At 39.8% G+C, this 21235-nt stretch overlaps 2 pseudogenes; both read left to right on the top strand.

Moving 5' to 3' along the window:
- The first annotated feature begins 346 nt into the window (after positions 1-346).
- Positions 347-1120, top strand: LOC6621575 (annotated as a pseudogene).
- Positions 1121-6971: 5851 nt separating this feature from the next.
- LOC116803482 lies at positions 6972-7466 on the top strand (annotated as a pseudogene).
- The last annotated feature ends 13769 nt before the right edge of the window (positions 7467-21235 follow it).

Below are 21235 nucleotides of genomic sequence, written 5' to 3'. Positions count from 1 at the left end.
AAAATCACCCATAAATGTGGTGGTGAAAATTCATTAGCCAACACTGAACGCGCTTGGACTTCCACAAACATTTAAAAAAAAGAATTATCGAAATTGGTTCAGCCGTTCACACGTGATGCCGTGACAACGCGAAACGGGTTTCACTTTTATATATATATATATATATAGATAACTGAATTATAAGTTTATTAATGAATTTAATGTTAAACATTTTCCTTTGGATACTATTTATAAAATAATATAAAAACGCTGTGCTTGCCGCTTTGACGAGATTGAGATTTTTGTAAAGGCCATTCAGTCCTCGGCCGATTAAGGATTGCGGCCCAACTGATACATAGATGTCATTATGGCATAGTAGGCCTTATCATTTCGCACTGTACTTTTATTATTTCATACGAGTGAACTGGCAACAAATCGAGCCCGTGAGTAACTAGGTTTTTCCTATGGAAAAAATAGCAATTCACAGTAAAATCTTGTAGCCAGAACAACAACAACAGCAGCTGGATCAGATGGTTCCTCGGGATCAACGAGTTCCTCTGCCGCGTACCCATCGACTACATTCAGGAGACGTTCAACCAGATGGGCCTGGAGTACTTCACCGAGACACTGCAAGTGATCCTGAATCCGGTGTTCGACAGTTCCTTGGATTGGGTCTTCGGCGATGAGGAGAAGTGGTACGGCATGATCCACGCCCGATACATCATGTCGGAGCGAGGCGTGGATGATATGCGCCAAAAGTATGAGAGAGGCGACTTCGAAGTGTGTCCAAAGCTCTCCTGTAGGCAGAAAGCCCTTCCTGTGGGCCCCAGCGACGTGTGGGTCAAGTCCAACGTGAATATCTTCTGCCCTCGCTGTAACGATACACAGCTGGACGGAGCAATGTTCGGGACCAGCTTCTTGCACAACTTCTTCGAGCAGCGGCCGAACTTGAGACCCCAGCCGCCCCTGGACGTCCCCCGGTAAGTAATTCTTCTTATTTAGTCCTTGTTCTTTTCTACACAAAGCGCTTGCACATGCAGTCTATTTGGCTTCCGGTTTTTACGAGACGGCCTTGATGAAGCTCGAATCGCCCGAGTCCTCTCCCAAGAATATCAGATCCTCGGTCAACAAGTCCCAATGAATGATCTGAATGTTTAATTCCACACGAGGGAGAGCAGAAATGTTTGTCCTATATATCAGTCAGCTTGTACTTACGACAACACACAGACAAACCTAAGCCTTTTCTATTGACGACGCGGACTGGGGCGCATGTTTTTCCTTCCCTTCACAAAAGGTTATGCGTGCACCAAAGTTGACGGGCCAGGCTGGCCAATGCTTGCTGCATACCGGTAGCAACGACGTTACCAGCACCACTGAAAGCAGAAACTGGATTACTGTAGGCAATGCGCAGGAACAGTAAGCACAATTATTACAATAAGAAATAACACGCGAGTTTTCTGCTTCGTTTCCGCTTGGGAGAGGAGAGACCAGTTTCCCGAAATGCCATTGACACTGACAAACGCGAGTAACTGGCGGGAAAAATACTAGAATCCCAAAAATACTAACTTGAACAATTCTAGTATTTTTGCCCGATTGTCAGTTGGCGGAGAAAAAAGATACTAGCCTATAAGCCCGCCAAAAAGGCTGACCGGAAAATTGCTAGCATATCGATCATCCGCCATGCCTTTGAGCTATCGAAGAAGCCCGCCTACGTGCCTAGCCCTATGCTGCAAGTCAGTTGAGATTATAAAACAGACAGAAGCGCGCGCCCAACAGTAGCAAAGAGTGAAGCCAGCAGCAACAACAACAACTTATGGACGGCCAGAACGTGAACCAAAGCGGAGGATGGGCATCGGTGTCATCCATCTCATCGGACGATAGTAACTGCTCATCCTCACCGCCATCAATAATAGTCTAATCGCTGGATACCACGTCATCGCTTAACTATACTCTAAAATTACCAAAACTATTTTTTCCTATTCCATAAGCTATTTCCTAAGTAACGTAATATTTAAATTTAAATTCCAAACTCGAACCATGGCGCGCAAAACTGCCGCCAAGTAATTCAAAAATGTCTTCCGCAAATTTAAATCATAAATTAATACTTGTAAGTATGGCGCGCATATCTGCCGCCAAGAAATCCGAAAATGTAATATGCCACAAATTGTCACTATATATTTTTAAGCAAAATTCGGAGGACAATGAAAAGCTTCAATAGACATTAAAAATGTATAAAAAAAAAACAAAAGATTATGCTACACATCTACTCCCAGCCTTTTTCCCCCCTCACCACACCCGTTTTCAAAAGCAAGGCAGCTCAATCTGTTTACGAGGAATCCAAAGCCAGGAATGGACCCCCCCGCCAGCCGTTACCCTACAGCATCAATGATTCTGCTCGTAGCGCAGCGGCGCCAGCCGGGAATGCCCCCCCACCCGTCAAAATTCAGATACAGAACTACGACCACCTACCTCAAAATTAAAGAAGTCCTGACAGCTAACGGCTTCCCTCTATTCACCAACCAGCCCAAGTCCGAGAGGGGTTTTCGAGTAGTTATCAGACATCTCCACCACTCCCACTCCATGCTCGTGGATAGTCCAGGAGCTGTTGAAGCTCGGATTCCATGCGCGCTTCGTCAGAAATATGACGAATCCGGCTACAGTTGGCCCCATGCGAATGTTTGAAGTGGAGATCGTCATGGCCAAGGACGGCAGTCATGACAAAATTATCTCACTCAAACAAACAGTGGCAAAGGGTGGATATTGAAAGGACACGGGAGCCGGTCCAGTGCTACAGATGCCAGGGCTTCAGGCATGCCAAAAATTTATGGATGAGGCCGCCAAGATTCATGAAATGCACTGGCGATCATCTGTCATCCTTCTGCACCAAGCTAAGTCCACCCCTGCCACTTGCGTCAACTGCTCTGGAGAGCATATTAGTGCGTACAAGGCGGTTTCTGGCGGCAAGCAACATTGGCCTAAACAAAATACGGACAATTAAAGATGCAACAAATAACATTTATAGACGACAAGGCTCCCCTCCACGCAATAATACCCTTCGTCTGCCGTACAGCTCAGCAATCCTGAGCAGGTCAATCGGTGAAGCTCGCCAGGAGGCCGCCAGAAAGGCAATGCTAAATCCTTTTCGGCAAAACTTGAACGACAGAAGACCACGTTTCTCCTCCCATGACACGGCCATTCAGAAGCGACTAAATAAATGGCGCCGGAACACAAATAAGATCCCAAAAAAAAATAGGATCGCTTCAAAGGACAAAGGCAAATCCACGACCTTTATCCAAGACAAGCAACACAGCGCAAAAGCATCTGGAAAACTACCAGGACATGCTCCGAAAGGAAAGCAGTGGAAAAATGACCAGGAATCTGAAAGAGGTACTTCGAACCCCACGCGAGTCGACAATGACAGCCCAGCAGAGCCGCCAGAACTAGCTTTAAGCCAAGAATCATTGACGAAAACACACCATCGCCAGGAAATTCCAACCCATATGTACAAAAAAGCTTCGCGACACGAACCTAGCTATAAGATAGTCGACAAGCTAAGAGAGTGACGGCCAAAATTGCTCTCTGTCCGCTCGCTTACGCTGAGAGCGTAAGAAATCTAAAAATAGAATTTGCTTGCTTGTGTGAGTAAAAACAATAGACGAGAACGTGTGTATGTGTGCTACTTGTGCTGGAAGACGATTTTCGATTCTGATCGAAGATGTGAATTTACATATTTGGAGTTTTGGCAATATGATGAAAAAAATTAAAATTAATAATTCACGCCCTGACTATTAATAATTTTAAAGTTTTTTAAATTCGTATGTTAAGATCGCCGCTCGAATTAGATACCCTTTACATATTTATATTTATGACAATAATTAATTATGTGTAATATATATATACATATAACATTCATTATTTACATAAAACCATATGCTGTTGAAACCAATGCTGTTGACCATAAATTTTATTAAATTTAAATTTAAATTTAAAATTAATATTAATTTAATTTAAATTAAATTAAATTTTTTTATACACATTTGATTTTTAGTATTTTCAGTATTTAATTGCCTTTAGTATTCCAAAGTATTAAGAATTTAAGTAATAGTAAAAATAAATAAAAATATGAAAACAGTTTGTTGCAAGAGTCATATGTTGAGGCACGAAGTGCGGACACAAGCACTCAACAAACATTGCCTTATTAATTTTTCACACGTCGCAAGCTGAATACTCTGACAAATATTCTCATATAAATTCATTTTTGAATTTTGTTCGTGATATTATGATTCGGCTATTACTATTTATTACTATATTATTACTATTTTATTTAAATAAGAATAACGTTAAGGCAATGCAAAACAAGAATTTTTCACATGGTGCCAATTGATCAAAAATAATATAGATTTAAAGTCTACGAACTTCTAAGGTGAAGGGAATTTTTTGTCAAATTTACAATGCATGAGCATACGTGTGCACACATACAGTTGTCTGCTATCATGGTATGCGTAGAAAAGAGCTGTTCGCTGTAGCGCTCTCCGCTCTTTCTCTCTCAAACAAAAACACGAGAGAGCCTGGAGCCACCTCTAGAGCCACGGCCAAAAAAAATCGTATGGCGTTACGCATCTTGTTATTCTAGTGTCTTTGGTCCAGCTGTGCATTGTTACAGCGAGGGCAGAAGATCTTCACGTTGGACTTGACCCACACGTCGCTGGGGCCCACAGGCAGGGCTTTCTGCCTACAGGAGAGCTTTGGACACACTTCGAAGTCGCCTCTCTCATACTTTTGGCGCATATCATCCACGCCTGCAAAACCTTTATAAGTTTGTTTAACAGATCTGTTCTATGTGCATAACATTCATTATTTTCATAAAACCATAATGAGAGGGCACTATTTTTATTTGTGCACTTAATACATTGCTCAACAATACATTTTTGTATACACACTTGTTTTTATTATTTTTAAAAATATTTTCGAAAAGTTTAATGTGTATCTTGCCAATATTAAAAAATAAATCAGATGGCGCCTTTAATTTCCCGAAGTGCGGACACAAGCATTCAACAATCACTGCCTTATTAATTTTTCTCACGTCGCAAGCTGAATACTCTGACAAATATTCTAATATAAATTCATTTTGAAATTTTGTTCGTGATATTATGATTCGGCTATTACTATTTATTACTATATTATTACTATTTTATTTAAATAAGAATAACGTTAAGGCAATGCAAAACAAGAATTTTTCACATGGTGCCAATTGATCTAAAATAATATAGATTTAAAGTCTACGAACTTCTAAGGTGAAGGGAATTTTTTGTCAAATTTACAATGCATGAGCATACTTGTGAACACATACAGTTGTCTGCTATCACTGTATGCGTAGAAAAGAGCTGTTTGCTGTAGCGCTCTTCGCTCGAAAATATTTCTGTAAAAAAAATAATCGGTATTTTGATCAGAATTTTTTTGAAATGATAAAAATTCTGAATGTTAGTTGATGAAAGATCTAATATTTTGTCATTACGAGACTAAGAAAAATTTGAAAAAATATTAATATATGAATTGTATTTTATTTAATACTAGCTGACCCGGCGAACTTCGTACCGCCTTAGCGTAGCTTTGATGCACTACTTTATTATGTATAGTTGACCTATCTTAGGTATGAGTACCTATTCAATTTAAACTGGAATCTATAATATATCCATATATCCATCTATAATCCTCCATATATAAATTAATTCCTATTTCCCTGGTCTCGCCATATCTGAAAAGGACCTAATTTTATTAAATACAAAACAAAATATATATTTTCATAATAGTGTCTATTCCATACGATTCAATAATTCCACTTATATTTTTACAAATCGCTATTGAACAACTTGGCATTTTGAAGTAAATAGTGAGCTTAACACCACGCGCGCTCTAGAAAACAACTAATAGCCTCTATACCCTTTACTGTTTCTCTCTATTCTAATGCTGCTGTTTCTTTAATCTAATGCTTTTTGGTACACTATATTTTTAGTTTTATGTTCTGGCGCGTAAATAAATAATGCTGATGGTTTTCCGAAACGGGAACAGGCGACATATAATTGGCCATGTGAAAAACATGGATTTTCTAGATTGATGCCACATACACCTAGCGACTGCCCTTGTGATTTATTTATTGACATTGCAAATGGAAGCCGCACTGGAAACTGTAAACGCTTAAAGCTGAATGGCATATCGTTCGGTATCATAGGGATGCGTGGGATTAAAACATCTTCGCCTTTGTACTTCCCTTTCAAAATTGTGGCTTCGATGACGTTGTTCAATAATTTCTTCACCGCAAGCCGGGTGCCATTACACAGACATGGCTGGTTTATGTTCCGTAACATAATAATTACTGATCCGATTTTTAATTGCAGATTATGAGGTGGTAACCCGGCAATTCCAGCGAATTTAAAAATTATGTTGGACAATTCACAACTTCATCTTCATTAGTAACGGAATCAACTGATTTGTAATTCTTCTATCAGAAAAGTTCGTATTTTGTTTGTGCTTTGCCAATGGTGTGACCGTACGCGGCTGGTCGCAAAATCACCCATAAATGTGGTGGTGAAAATTCATTAGCCAACACTGAACGCGCTTTTTTTAAAATATGCAAAATTAAATGTATACTTTTCAATATTTCTGAGAGATTTTCTTAATATTTTTTTCCGTAAGAACCATCCTTGGACTTCCACAAACATTTAAAAAAAAGAATTATCGAAATTGGTTCAGCCGTTCACACGTGATGCCGTGACAACGCAAAACGGGTTTCATTTTTATATATAGATATATATAGATAACTGAATTATAAGTTTATTAATGAATTTAATGTTAAACATTTTCCTTTGGATACTATTTATAAAATAATATAAAAACGCTGTGCTTGCCGCTTTGACGAGATTGAGATTTTTGTAAAGGCCATTCAGTCCTCGGCCGATTAAGGATTGCGGCCCAACTGATACATAGATGTCATTATGGCATAGTAGGCCTTGTCATTTCGCACTGTACTTTTTATTATTTCATACGAGTGAACTGGCAACAAATCGAGCCCGTGAGTAACTAGGTTTTTCACAGTAAAATCTTGTAGCCAGAACAACAACAACAGCAGCTGGATCAGATGGTTCCTCGGGATCAACGAGTTCCTCTGCCGCGTACCCATCGACTACATTCAGGAGACGTTCAACCAGATGAGCCTGGAGTACTTCACCGAGACACTGCAAGTGATCCTGAATCCGGTGTTCGACAGTTCCTTGGATTGGGTCTTCGGCGATGAGGAGAAGTGGTACGGCATGATCCACGCCCGATAAATCATGTCGGAGCGAGGCGTGGATGATATGCGCCAAAAGTATGAGAGAGGCCGGTTCCGGTTTTTACGAGACGTCCTTGATGAAGCTCGAATCGCTCGAGTCCTCGCCCAAGAATATCGAATCTTCGGTCAACAAGTCCCAATGAATGATCTGAATGTTTAAATACAGACGAGGGAGAGCAGAAATGTTTGTCCTATCAGTCAGCTTGTACTCACGCCAACACACAGACAAACCTAAGCCTTTTCTATTGACGACGCGGACAGCGGCGCATGTTTTTCCTTCCCTTCAAAAAAGGTTATGCGGTCACCAAAGTTGACGGGCCAAGCTGGCCAATGCTTGCTGCATACCGGTAGCAACGACGTTACCAGCACCACTGAAAGCAGAAACAGGATTACTGTAGGCAATGCGGAACAGTAAGCACAATTATTACAATAAAAAATAACACGCGAGTTTTCTGATTCGTTTCCGGTTGGGAGAGGAGAGACCAGTTTCCCGAAATGCCATTGACTCTGACAAACGCGAGTAACTGGCGGGAAAAATACTAGAATCCCAAAAATACTAACTTGAACAATTCTAGTATTTTTGCCCGATTGTCAGTTGGCGGAGAAAAAAGATACTAGCCTATAAGCCCGCCAAAAAGGCTGACCGGAAAATTGCTAGCATATCGATCATCCGCCATGCCTTTGAGCTATCGAAGAAGCCCGCCTACGTGCCTAGCCCTATGCTGCAAGTCAGTTGAGATTATAAAACAGACAGAAGCGCGCGCCCAACAGTAGCAAAGAGTGAAGCCAGCAGCAACAACAACAACTTATGGACGGCCAGAACGTGAACCAAAGCGGAGGATGGGCATCGGTGTTATCCATCTCATCGGACGATAGTAACTGCTCATCCTCACCGCCATCAATAATAGTCTAATCGCTGGATACCACGTCATCGCTTAACTATACTCTAAAATTACCAAAACTATTTTTTCCTATTCCATAAGCTATTTCCTAAGTAACGTAATATTTAAATTTAAATTCCAAACTCGAACCATGGCGCGCAAAACTGCCGCCAAGTAATTCAAAAATGTCTTCCGCAAATTTAAATCATAAATTAATACTTGTAAGTATGGCGCGCATATCTGCCGCCAAGAAATCCGAAAATGTAATATGCCACAAATTGTCACTATATATTTTTAAGCAAAATTCGGAGGACAATGAAAAGCTTCAATAGACATTAAAAATGTATAAAAAAAAACAAAAGATTATGCTACACATCTACTCCCAGCCTTTTTCCCCCCTCACCACACCCGTTTTCAAAAGCAAGGCAGCTCAATCTGTTTACGAGGAATCCAAAGCCAGGAATGGACCCCCCCGCCAGCCGTTACCCTACAGCATCAATGATTCTGCTCGTAGCGCAGCGGCGCCAGCCGGGAATGCCCCCCCACCCCGTCAAAATTCAGATACAGAACTACGACCACCTACCTCAAAATTAAAGAAGTCCTGACAGCTAACGGCTTCCCTCTATTCACCAACCAGCCCAAGTCCGAGAGGGGTTTTCTAGTAGTTATCAGACATCTCCACCACTCCCACTCCATGCTCGTGGATAGTCCAGGAGCTGCTGAAGCTCGGATTCCATGCGCGCTTCGTCAGAAATATGACGAATCCGGCTACAGTTGGCCCCATGCGAATGTTTGAAGTGGAGATCGTCATGGCCAAGGACGGCAGTCATGACAAAATTATCTCACTCAAACAAACAGTGGCAAAGGGTGGATATTGAAAGGACACGGGAGCCGGTCCAGTGCTACAGATGCCAGGGCTTCAGGCATGCCAAAAATTTATGGGTGAGGCCGCCAAGATTCATGAAATGCACTGGCGATCATCTGTCATCCTTCTGCACCAAGCTAAGTCCACCCCTGCCACTTGCGTCAACTGCTCTGGAGAGCATATTAGTGCGTACAAGGCGGTTTCTGGCGGCAAGCAACATTGACCTAAACAAAATACGGACAATTAAAGATGCAACAAATAACATTTATAGACGACAAGGCTCCCCTCCACGCAATAATACCCTTCGTCTGCCGTACAGCTCAGCAATCCTGAGCAGGTCAATCGGTGAAGCTCGCCAGGAGGCCGCCAGAAAGGCAATGCTAAATCCTTTTCGGCAAAACTTGAACGACAGAAGACCACGTTTCTCCTCCCATGACACGGCCATTCAGAAGCGACTAGCTTTAAGCCAAGAATCATTGACGAAAACACACCATCTCTCAAACAAAAACTCGAGAGAGCCTGGAGCCACCTCTAGAGCCACGGCCAAAAAATCGCGTGCCAAAAAATTGTATGGCGTTACGCATCTTGTTATTCTAGTGTCTTTGGTCCAGCTGTGTATTGTTACAGCGAGGGCAGAAGATCTTCACGTTAGACTTGACCCACACGTCGCTGGGGCCCACAGGCAGGGCTTTCTGCCTACAGGAGAGCTCTGGACACACTTCGAAGTCGCCTCTCTCATACTTTTGGCGCATATCATCCACGCCTGCAAAGCCTTTATAAGTTTGTTTAACAGATCTGTTCTATGTGCATAACATTCATTATTTTTATAAAACCATAATGAGAAGGCACTATTTTTATTTGTGCACTTAATACATTACTCAACAATACATTTTTGTATACACACTTGTTTTTTATTATTTTTAATAATATTTTCGAAAAGTTTAATGTGTATCTGGCAAATATTAAAAAATAAATCAGATGGAGCCTTTAATTCCCCGAATATTAATATAAATTCATTTTTGAAATTTTGTTCGTGATATTATGATTTGGCTATTACTATTTATTACTATATTATTACTATTTTATTTAAATAAGAATAACGTTAAGGCAATGCAAAACAAGAATTTTTCACATGGTGCTAATTGATCAAAAATAATATAGATTTAAAGTCTACAAACTTCTAATGTGAAGGGAATTTTTTGTCAAATTTACAATGCATGAGAGCAAACGTGTGCAAGTTATCCAACCCATGAACATAGCTCCCTTCCACAGTTTATAAACAAATTTCAAAATTTCAACCTCCGACTTATTGCGCATCAATCAAAAACTGCATCGATCAGCATAGTTGAATTTCACAATGCAGTGGAATAATTGCAGCATTAAGCTTTTATCGAAAGTTCGGTAATTTTCCGAAAGAAAAGCTTCTGGCCGAGGTTGATTGGATTAGGAGTCTGAGTCGGAGTCTGAATCGGGACGAGATCGTCAACAGCTCGAAGCTAAAGATAAGCTACCAACAAAGTGTCTCGTAATAGTATAAGTGAAAAAGTTTATCACCAAATAAATGTTAAATAATAAAAAATAAAATTTATTTTAATTGGCGCCCATCGTGGGGCGGCGTATTTAAAAGTTCTAAATAAACATAAAACGGATCTCGCGCCGCCATCAATCCATATTTTTAGTAAAAAAATTAAAACATCCACAACAATACAACGACATCTAAATACTGTGAAAGTGATCGTGAAAAAAAAAACTTAATTGGAAATCAATAAATGCAACAATCCAATTAAGAATTTAACATAAAAAGGTGGACTGAATACTTAATACAAATTACGAGAACATAATAATAATAAACATAACATAATAATAAAAATTCAGAACTCAACTACGAACCCAAAGAAATTCAAACAAATTTAAAAAAAAGGGTATATAAAAAATTAAAGGAAGACTCCAATAAATTAGAATCAAAACGATCCAATTGAAGGAAGACTCCAACAAAGAATTATTAAGACCAACCAATTGAAGGAAGACCCCTACCCTCCACCAACTACGCTGAAGGAAGAACTCCCACGGAAAGTATCGTGAGCAGATAGAAACAACACCAAGTCTTTAAATAAAATTCAAAAAAATTAAGATTAAGATACAGAGAATACTACATTAAAATGAAATATTACAGTATCAATTTAATTGAAACAATATGGAAGATTTGAGAAATAGTTTTGATAATTTAAATTTAACAATGGCAACCGGAGGTTCAGTTTCAACTCTTTCTGCAGGCGGGATATCCAGCGCCAGCAATCTGACAATGGAATTAATAAACCGATTAATAAATTTACAGTTGAGTGAAGTAACCAGAAAACTTGAAGGGTTAGAAGAGCAGTTAACCGCTAACAAAAATGAGGTAGAAGACTATAAGATCCAAACAATTGACCGAACCATAAAATGCGAAACTACATTAGAGGTAATTAAATCCTTACCAAAGTTCACAGGTGAAATAACCCAATATGTAGGCTGGAGGGAAGCGGCGGAAACCGCAATAAGTCTATATAAAATTGAAAGTGAACAATATTTTATCGCTTTAACAATTTTACGTAATAAAGTCATGGGAGCAGCACACGATCCTCTAACCAACCATGGTACCGTTTTAAACTTTCAAGCAATTCTTTCCAGATTGGATTTTATTTATAACGATAAAAGACTAATCCATGTACTCGAATCAGAATTAAGCATCTTAAGACAGGGACGCATGACCATTACAGAATTCTACAACGAAGTAAACAAGAAAATGACTTTACTCATAAATAAAACTATAATGACTTATGGAAAGGACAGCCTTATAACCAAGGAAAAAAATAAAACAAATAGGAGCAACGCTCTAAGAATTTTTATTTCTGGATTAAACGGGTCAATCTCAGAAACACTCTTCTCTCTTAACCCACCAGACTTGCCAAATGCTTTGGCAAAGTGTCAGGAATTAGAGTCTAACAGCTTTAGAGCGCAATTTCCAAATAGGTATAATGGATTTAGGAGTGAAAATAAAAATCAAGGAAACAACCTTAGATTTGCCTCTAGACAGATTAATAATACACCAAATAGGATAAATAATAATTGGTCGCAAAACGGGAACTTGGGAGCGAAAAACAATTGGAATTTTAATAATAATTCAAAAGTTCAACCACCACCAGAACCTATGGAAGTAGACGACTCCATAAGAGTTCAAAATCGTCCGTATAAAAATTATAATCATCCTAAGTATAATAACAACCAGTGGAATTATAATAATAACCGACACAATTTTAATAATAATTTCCAAAGAAATAATTATAATCAATACCCAGCGCAAAAACACAACACAAGCGCAGGTCATGTCCGAAACACACCCGATAAAACGGGAATCAACGGGAACAGTCAACCAGTCAGCTCAAAAAACAATGAGAGTAAATAATATCAACGAGGGCCATTTTTCAGATCAGCACCTTACAGAGGGAGGCCTCATATAACAAGGGTAGACAGAAAAACTAAAAGACAACTCAAAATATTAATAGATACAGGAGCCACCGCGTGCTATATAAAAAAGGGTATTTATCAGAATAAAAGGGAATTATCAATACACAAAAGAGTATCTACAGTTCATGGATATTCAATCATAAAATATTATCATTTGATAAATATATTTGGGGAACAACATTTATTCAATGAAATTGAGGGTTTAGAATCTGATCTATTAATTGGATTCAATTTGTTAAGAAAGATTGGAGCTAAATTGGATATCGAGAAAGGAATCATGGAGTATAAGGGAAATAAAGAGAAACTCGAATATTTTGACGAGGATAAAAACGATTTTTGTTTAATTGAGGAAAAAAATATTCTTCCATTAAAAGAATATATTATTAAAAAATATTTAAATGAGCAACAGGTAAATAAAACCGAAACGGTAATTGCTGAAGGCAGTTTATATAGCTTGGGATCAATGAATCCTGACCACGACGACGTTGAATTATCCGTCATTAATAAAACTAATAGTTCGGGATCTATGAATCCTGAGCACGCCAGCGTAGATTTATCCGCTAATAAACAATATATCAGTTTGGGATTGAAAAATCCTGAACAAGACGACGATGTTAATTCCGTCAGTCTTAAATCAAATAGTTTGGAATCCACAAATACCGAATTTTTAAACTAAAATCAAATCCAAAATAGTGGCACAAATTGTTAATAGTGACCCTTAAGTCGCTATCTGTGATATTGTAGTGGAACTCAACGTGAATTTGTTTGCACGAAGTGGGGCTCCGCTGCCCAGCGGCCACGCGGTCGCTTGTGTCTTAGACACTCTGCTGCTTGAACTGTAAGCTTTTAGATGGCAGATTTTGATTATGGATAACGATCCACAGCAAAAATCTATCGATTATGAGTCGATGAAGCTAATTGCTGGCGCTGGCCCTAAAGAGATTCGGAAGGAATTGACAAAGAGCTGGCTGAGTGAAGATCCAGCCTTCGCTACTACCAGTATTTCTAATACCTACTGCAGTTCGACCTTCACACTGACCACCACCAGCTCGACTATCTCGTCTGCGTACATATTCACCTCCTCCTTGAGCGGCAACGTATGCTCTACTACTGCCAGTACAACTCACAACAGTGCATCTGTCAGCTCAATTGCGAAGCCACAATCTGCCTCCGGCTGGCAGGATGTCTCCTTTAAATCTAGGAATAGAGGAAATATAAAGAGAGCAGGTGCGGTCCTCTCCCCTAAAATGGTAAAAAAGGTGGCGTCTGACAAGCCGGCTATAATCACTGCCAATCGCTTCCAAGCCCTTAGCGACAAGGAAGATATGGTCCTGGGCGTGGAATCTTCGAGTGACAACGACGAGCCATGCTCCTCGAATACCGCCCTCAACCGTGCCGCAAGGAAAGCAGGACAAAAACAACAGCTGAAAGGTGCTCACCAAACTGTACCAGCCCCGAAATCAAGCCGTCACTCTAAGGTACCTAGAATGATGTTTCCCAATGTGGTGAACTTCACATCATTTCGCGACGAGCTGGACGCTCTTGTGGGAGACTCCTATACAATAAAGGCCCTGAATTCGGGAGATTGCGCTGTTCAGTGCAACTCCCCAGAAAGCTACAGGCTGGTGGCCCGTCACTTTCTCGACAAAGGATCCCTTTTCCATCACCATCAGCTACCGGAGGACCGACCCTACAAGATTGTCATGCGCAATATTCACCACGGAGTCCCATCGGTGGATATCATCGCAGCCCTCCAGAACGAAGGACATAACGTTGTACGGATTTATACTCCGCGCAACAAGGCTACCTCTCTTCCTCTTAATATGAGGTTCATTGACCTCAAAAAAGCTGAGAACAACAATCAAGTAAAGGGCATACCGGTTGTCTGTAGGCACAGGGTAACTTGGGAGAAACCCCGTAAACAATCGGAACCGATTCAATGCCACAGGTGCCAAGGCTATGGTCATACCAAGGCATATTGTTCTCGGCACTATATATGCAGAGAATGCGGAGAAAATCACCCCACTGCAGAGTGCAAGCTGGAACAGGACGAGGCCAGATTCTGTTTTCACTGTGGCGGCCCCCATGCAGCAAACTTTAAAGGTTGCAAAAAATACCTGCTAGAGGCTTCTAACCGCAAACATCAACGGAAAGTCAATGAACCCTCTGTTTCTGGTCCTGCAAGAGGAGTACACCAACCCAGTCCACCAGTCCTTATGTCTGGTAAGCCTTCCTTTGCTAGTATAGTCAGAGGAAGTCAGCCCGTCGCCAAGCCTGCCGTTACTGTCCCCCTGCAAGCGCCAACCTTGAGTCTAAGCTGGAACAACTGTTTTCTAGGCTTGACAGGATGTTGTCACTAGTTGAAACACTAATGCAACTGCTCATGCAAAATCGCACCTTCCCTTCTGCTGCTCAAAATGGGTCCTCTTAAGATAGCAGCTTGGAATGCCAATGGGGCCTCCTCGAAGACCAATGAGATCCTCGCCTTCATCGAGCTTCACGAAATCGACATCCTCCTGCTGTCGGAAACCCACTTCGTTTCCCGGTCCACTTTTAGAATTCCTGGCTTTACCCTCCACACTGCCAACCACCCGGATGACAGCCGTCGCGGAGGTGCGGCGATCCTTATTAGATCACTCATCTCCCATCAACTCTTCTCCACCCTGTCGGAAAATCACATCCAGGCAGCAGTTATCCAGCTGACGGCAAGCAGGGGTACTTTTAACATTGCCTCAGTATACTGCCCTCCTAACCTCAGGTGGACGGAGGCTGACGTTGAGCTTATCATCTCTCAATTTGGCACAAAGTTCCTAGCGGCAGGTGATTCGAACGCAAAGCACAGATGGTGGGGAAACTACAGGATGTGCACTAGAGGCAGGGTGCTGCTCTCCGCTCTGGCGGGCAAAGGTATTGACATTGTTGCAACTGGAGAAGCTACTTGCTATCCCTTTCGAACAAGTGTCACTCCAAGTGCAATTGATTTCGGGATCTCCAAAGGATTCAGACAGCAAGAAATCAACGTGCAAACCCTGACAGAACTGTCGTCTGACCATCTCCCCTGCTGTTTGTGCTGGATGAAGACGCTCAGCTTTTCAAAGGTGTCACTAAAATGCTGTCACCTACTGCAAATACTGTGGCCTTCAAGGAGCACATTGAGGCCACAGTTGATCTCAACATCCCCATTGACACATGCAGTAGTCTGGAAGCTTATGTAGATTACCTCGTAGCTACAATCGCGGAAGCAGCACGGAGGGCCACACCTCCCCCACATCAAGCTCGTCACACGACCGCAAGGAGGGCTCCCATCTTGAGCTTGGAGGCTAGGGAGCTGCTCTCCCACAAAAGGAGCCTCAGGAGACGGTATATCGCCACAGGAGATCCGAACATCAAGCAGCTATACTCTAGTACCACAAACAGACTGCATCGTTTGCTAGCCAGGACCCGACGAGATAATCTGGATACCCTGCTTGAGGGTATTGGCCCAGATAACAACAGCAACTTCTCGTTATGGAGGCTCACAAGAAATATCAAGAGGCAGCCGATGTTTCAATCTCCCATCCTGAGTCAAAGTGGCCTCTGGCTCAAGACGGACGATGAAAAAGCGAGGGCATTTGCTTTGCACCTGACCTCCACCTTCTTGCCCTTCAACCTAACAGACGACTCAAACCGCGTAGAAATCAATAATTTTCTGGACGCCCCGACTGTACCGGCTCGCCCCATTAGGCATACCACTCCGCAGGAAGTCATGATGCAGCTGAAGGCGCTACACATCAAGAAAACCCCTGGTTACGATAGCATCGACAATCGTGCTGCGAAGTCTCTGCCACGCAAAGGAGTCCTAGCCTTAGTAAAAATTTTTAATGCCATGCTAAGGCTAGGGCACTTTCCAAGGCAATGGAAGCGAGCACGTATCATTATGATACCTAAAGCCGGAAAGCCGCCAACGCAGATCGATGCATATCGCCCAATCAGCCTGCTATCAACATTCTCTAAGATTTTTGAGAGAATACTCTTAGCCCGCCTGATGGAACTGCCGCAAGTAGTGAACCATATACCTCCACACCAATTTGGTTTCAGGAAGTCCCACGGCTGCCCTGAACAAATACATCGACTGGTAAACCAGGTGACGCATGGCTTCGAGCACACACTCTACACGGTCGGCGTCTTTCTAGACGTGAAGCAAGCGTTTGACAAGGTGTGGCATGAGGGCCTTCTATACAAGATGAAAACTCTCCTTCCTGCTCCCTACTATGCCATCCTGAGATCGTTCATCTCTAATCGGACGTTCGACGTTGCAGTGCGTGATGCTCGATCCAGCCTGGAGGAGATTCATGCAGGAGTTCCACAGGGAAGTGTTCTTGGGCCCTTCCTATACACCCTGTACACTGCTGACATGCCATCTCCCGCAAACAACGCCGAAGTCCCCCCGGCTCAGCTGCTCCTGGCCACTTACGCCGATGACACTGCCATGCTGGCGTCTCATCCTTCACTGCAAACTGCCTCCAACGCGGTCCAGGATTGGCTGCACGCAATCGAAAAATGGACTGCCAAATGGAATGTGGCCATTAACTCCTCAAAGTCAGCCTGTGTAACTTTTTCCCTGCGACCCGGAACCTGCACAGATCTGACCTTCAATGGAAGCCCTATCACCAATGCTAGATCGCACTGCTACCTAGGAGTTCATCTAGATCGGAGACTGACCTGGGGGGCCCACATCACGTCGGTCAAATCAAAGTCACTGGCGAAGCTAAAAAAGCTCGACTGGCTCTTCCACTCCAGCAAACTTCAAATGAGCTCTAAGGCTCTTTTAATCAAAGCCATTCTCGCTCCAACGTGGAGTTATGCCATCCAGGTGTGGGGAACTGCCGCCAAATCCCAGCTTAATAGGCTCCGTGTGGTCCAGTCAAGAGCTGCACGTCACGCATCTGGGCTCCCCTGGTACGTGACGAACATAGTCATCGAAAGAGATCTGAAAGTTACCCTTCTTAGGGATCAGATTAATTTCCACAGCAGCCGTTATGCCGACAGGCTTATGGCCCACCCGAACCGACTAGCAACTATCCTAGCTGATCCCATCTCTCTCCGAAGACTGAAGAGAGTACACCCCAGTGATCTCCTTACCCGGAGGATAACATAACATATTACATTTTCTTTTGTACTTTATAATTAAGATACCACTTGGTCTCATTTATCTTTATCACACATTAGGTTAAGTTCAGAGGAATTACTGAACGATTCCTTTTGAAATCTTAATAAATAGAATTAGTTACTCCAAAAAAAAAAAAAAAAAAAAAAAAAAAACAAATACCGAGCACGCAGTCGTTGAGTTTTCCGACAAAGAAAAAAAATTCATAACCTAAATATAAGCAATATCCTTATGCTATGTCGGTCTCAGATTTCGTTAATAATGAAATCGATAGAATGCTAATGCCCCTACAATTCACCAGTCTTCGTAGTGCCCTAAAAAGGTCAAAACGAAGATGGATCTCCAAAACATCGGATAGTTATTGACTATAAAAAATTAAATGAAAGCACAATACCTGACAGATACCCGATGCAAGATCCGTCTGTAATATTATCTAACTTAGGGAAGTCAAAATATTTCTCAACAATTGATCTGGAATCAGGATTCCACCAAATTTTAATGAAAAATTCAGATATTGAAAAAACAGCTTTCTCTATAAATAACGGAAAATTTGAATTCTTACGAATGCCATTTGGGTTAACAAACGCCCCTAGAATATTTCAAAGAGCAATGGATGACATATTGAGAGAACAAGTCGGAAAAACTTGTCATGTTTATATGGATGATATAATAATCTTTTCTAATACAATTGAACAACATTATACTGATTTAATTCAAATAATAATTATTTTACAAGCAAATATGAAAATTTCTCTAGAAAAATCTAAATTCTTTAAATTAGAAACAGCATTTTTAGGTTATATAGTATCTCAAAATGTAATTAAAACAGATCCTGAAAAAATCTCCACAATTATGAAGTATCCGATTCCACAAAATCTAAGAGAGCTTCGAAATTTTCTAGGCCTCACCGGCTACTACCGTAAATTTGTCCGAAATTATTCAAAAATTGCCAAACCTTTAGCCAAATACCTAGGAGGAGATAATGCAAAAATTTCCAGGAGAATGTCCACAAAAATTACAATACAGTTAGACGACCCAGCTGTTAAAGCTTTTAACGAACTTAAAGATAATTTAATAGCACAAGTAGAATTAGTTCAACAAGAAAAAAAAAATGTAGCTATCGGATGTAGCTATCGGAGCAGCTTTATCACAGGATAATAAACCAATTACTTTCATATCCAAAACTTTAAATAAAACCGAACAACTTTATGCCACAAATAAAAAAGAATTGTTGGCAATAGTTTGGGCTCTTAAAAATCTCAGGAATTACTTATATGGTGTAATTGGTATAGAAATACAAACAGACCATCAATCTTTATCTTTCACAATCTCAGATAAAAACCCGAACGTAGAAATGAAAAGATGGTACACCTTTATAGAAAGTTTCAGAGTTCAGAAAACTTAATAGAAATATTAAGGGAGTATCTAAAACCAAACATAACGGTAGGAATTCATTGCACTTTAAAAGATCTTTATCATATTCAATTACCATTAAAAAATAACTTTACCAACAAATTTTTTATACTAAAATATTTCTACAAGACGTGGAAAATAATGAAGATAAGGCTATCATAATAGAAGAAACACATAGTCGTGCTCACAGAGGACTAGACAAAAATTATAAACAAATCAATAGATTATTTTATTGGTTAAATTTATATATCAAATTAAAGGAATATATAAAAAATTGTACAATTTGCAACGAAAATAAATACAACCGGCATCCTATTAAAATTCCTATTGGGGAAGCTCCTATTCCCACTAAAGAAGGAGAGAATTTACACATCGACATTTATTACGCACAAAGTCTTATTTTTCTAACCTGTATTGACGCATATTCAAAATTCCTGGTTGTAAAAGAAATTCAAAATAAACTAAACATCGAGAATAAAGTAATGGAATTACTCCAACAGTTTCCCCACGCCAAAGTAATTATGATTGATAATGAACCGAGCTTCACCTCTGCTCAATTTAAATCCTTTGCACAAAGATGAGGTTTAACTCTACATTTCGCCGACCCCAGACACAGTACCTCGAACGGACAAGTAGAAAGGGCACATTCAACATTAACAGAATTAGCTCGTTGTATAAAAGAAGAATTTAATCTCACTGACTATTCTGAAATAATTATTATAGCCGCAAAAGAATGCAATCAAAGCATTCTACAACAAACCAAAAACCTTTTGATATTCTTTATAATAAAATTGATCACGAAAATATTTCAAATGTTAGTAACACACAATGAAGGTCGTAATGAAAAAGAATATCATGTAGGTCAAGTTGTTTATGAGAAGAAACACGGAGAAAGAAATAAGCTAAATACAACATAAAGTTTTAACAAATACCATAAGTTTTTATAAAGAAGTAATCAATCTAGAATCAGGATATGTAAGAACAGATAAAAATATACGGACACAATGGAAAATTACTGACGAAATACAGATAATAGAATTAATTTTGTCACAACTGATATCAACTAGATCAAAAAGGGGAATAAATGAGTTAGGCACTGTTTGGAAATGGTTAGCTGGAACTCCGGATCACGATGATTTCATTAAAATACAGAATAAAATAAATGATTTAATTGAAAACAATAACCAACAATTTATTATTAATTCCAAATTGTTTAAAGAGATAAAATCACTTTCCGATCATTTTAAAAACATTTTTATTGATCAAGAATTGCCATTACGAAAACATCGTTTACGTTTATTAGCATTTGACTTACAAAACATTATTGATACTATCACACTGGCCAAAATTGATTTATTCAACACAAAAATTTTAAATTATGAAGATATTAAAGAAAAATTAGGTCACGAACAACAGCCTATACTTATTGCAGACTTAATGGACATCGCCATATTCAAAATTGTATTGCATAAAGAACTCTTAATAATTTATATAAAATACCCCGTTATAACAAACAGATGCGAAATTTACTATGCCAGATCCATTTCACATAATGATGGAAAATTACTTATAAGTAACCAGGTCGCAAAATGCGAAAATACCTTTTATGAAATATCTAATTTTAAGAACGAACTTTTCAACCACTATTGTATTAAATGTAAAGATAAGACTTGTTTTACCCGCTTACTAAATAGAGAAAAATCAATTTGCACTAAAATTCTAGAAAATAATAAGAATATAGATATCATTCAAGAAGTTGCCATTCTAATAAATGGAAATAATATTGTGAACGATTGTCATTTAAACGGGTCATATTTAATAACATTTAACAACACAACTACAATAAATAATATTTCATACACCAATTCAGAAAACAAAATACTTGAGTACATAACTACCAACCACTTTAAAAACGTAGAAATATCAGAATATATAAAATCCAACAATTCAGAACTTTCTCTTGACAACATTAATATTTTAAACCCATTTATTGAAATTTACAATTGGAAAAATTCAATTTCATTTATATTATTAATTTTAATCATTTTGTATATCATTACTATATTAATAATAAAATTCAGATATTATATATTTGTAACGAAACAAAAACGGCCAGAACC

This window comes from Drosophila sechellia, unplaced genomic scaffold (assembly GCF_004382195.2).
Source record: "Drosophila sechellia strain sech25 unplaced genomic scaffold, ASM438219v1 Y_39, whole genome shotgun sequence".
NCBI lineage: Eukaryota > Metazoa > Arthropoda > Insecta > Diptera > Drosophilidae > Drosophila > Drosophila sechellia.
Note: the sequence above shows the minus strand (reverse complement) of the source record. Positions and strands in the feature narration are given on the sequence as shown.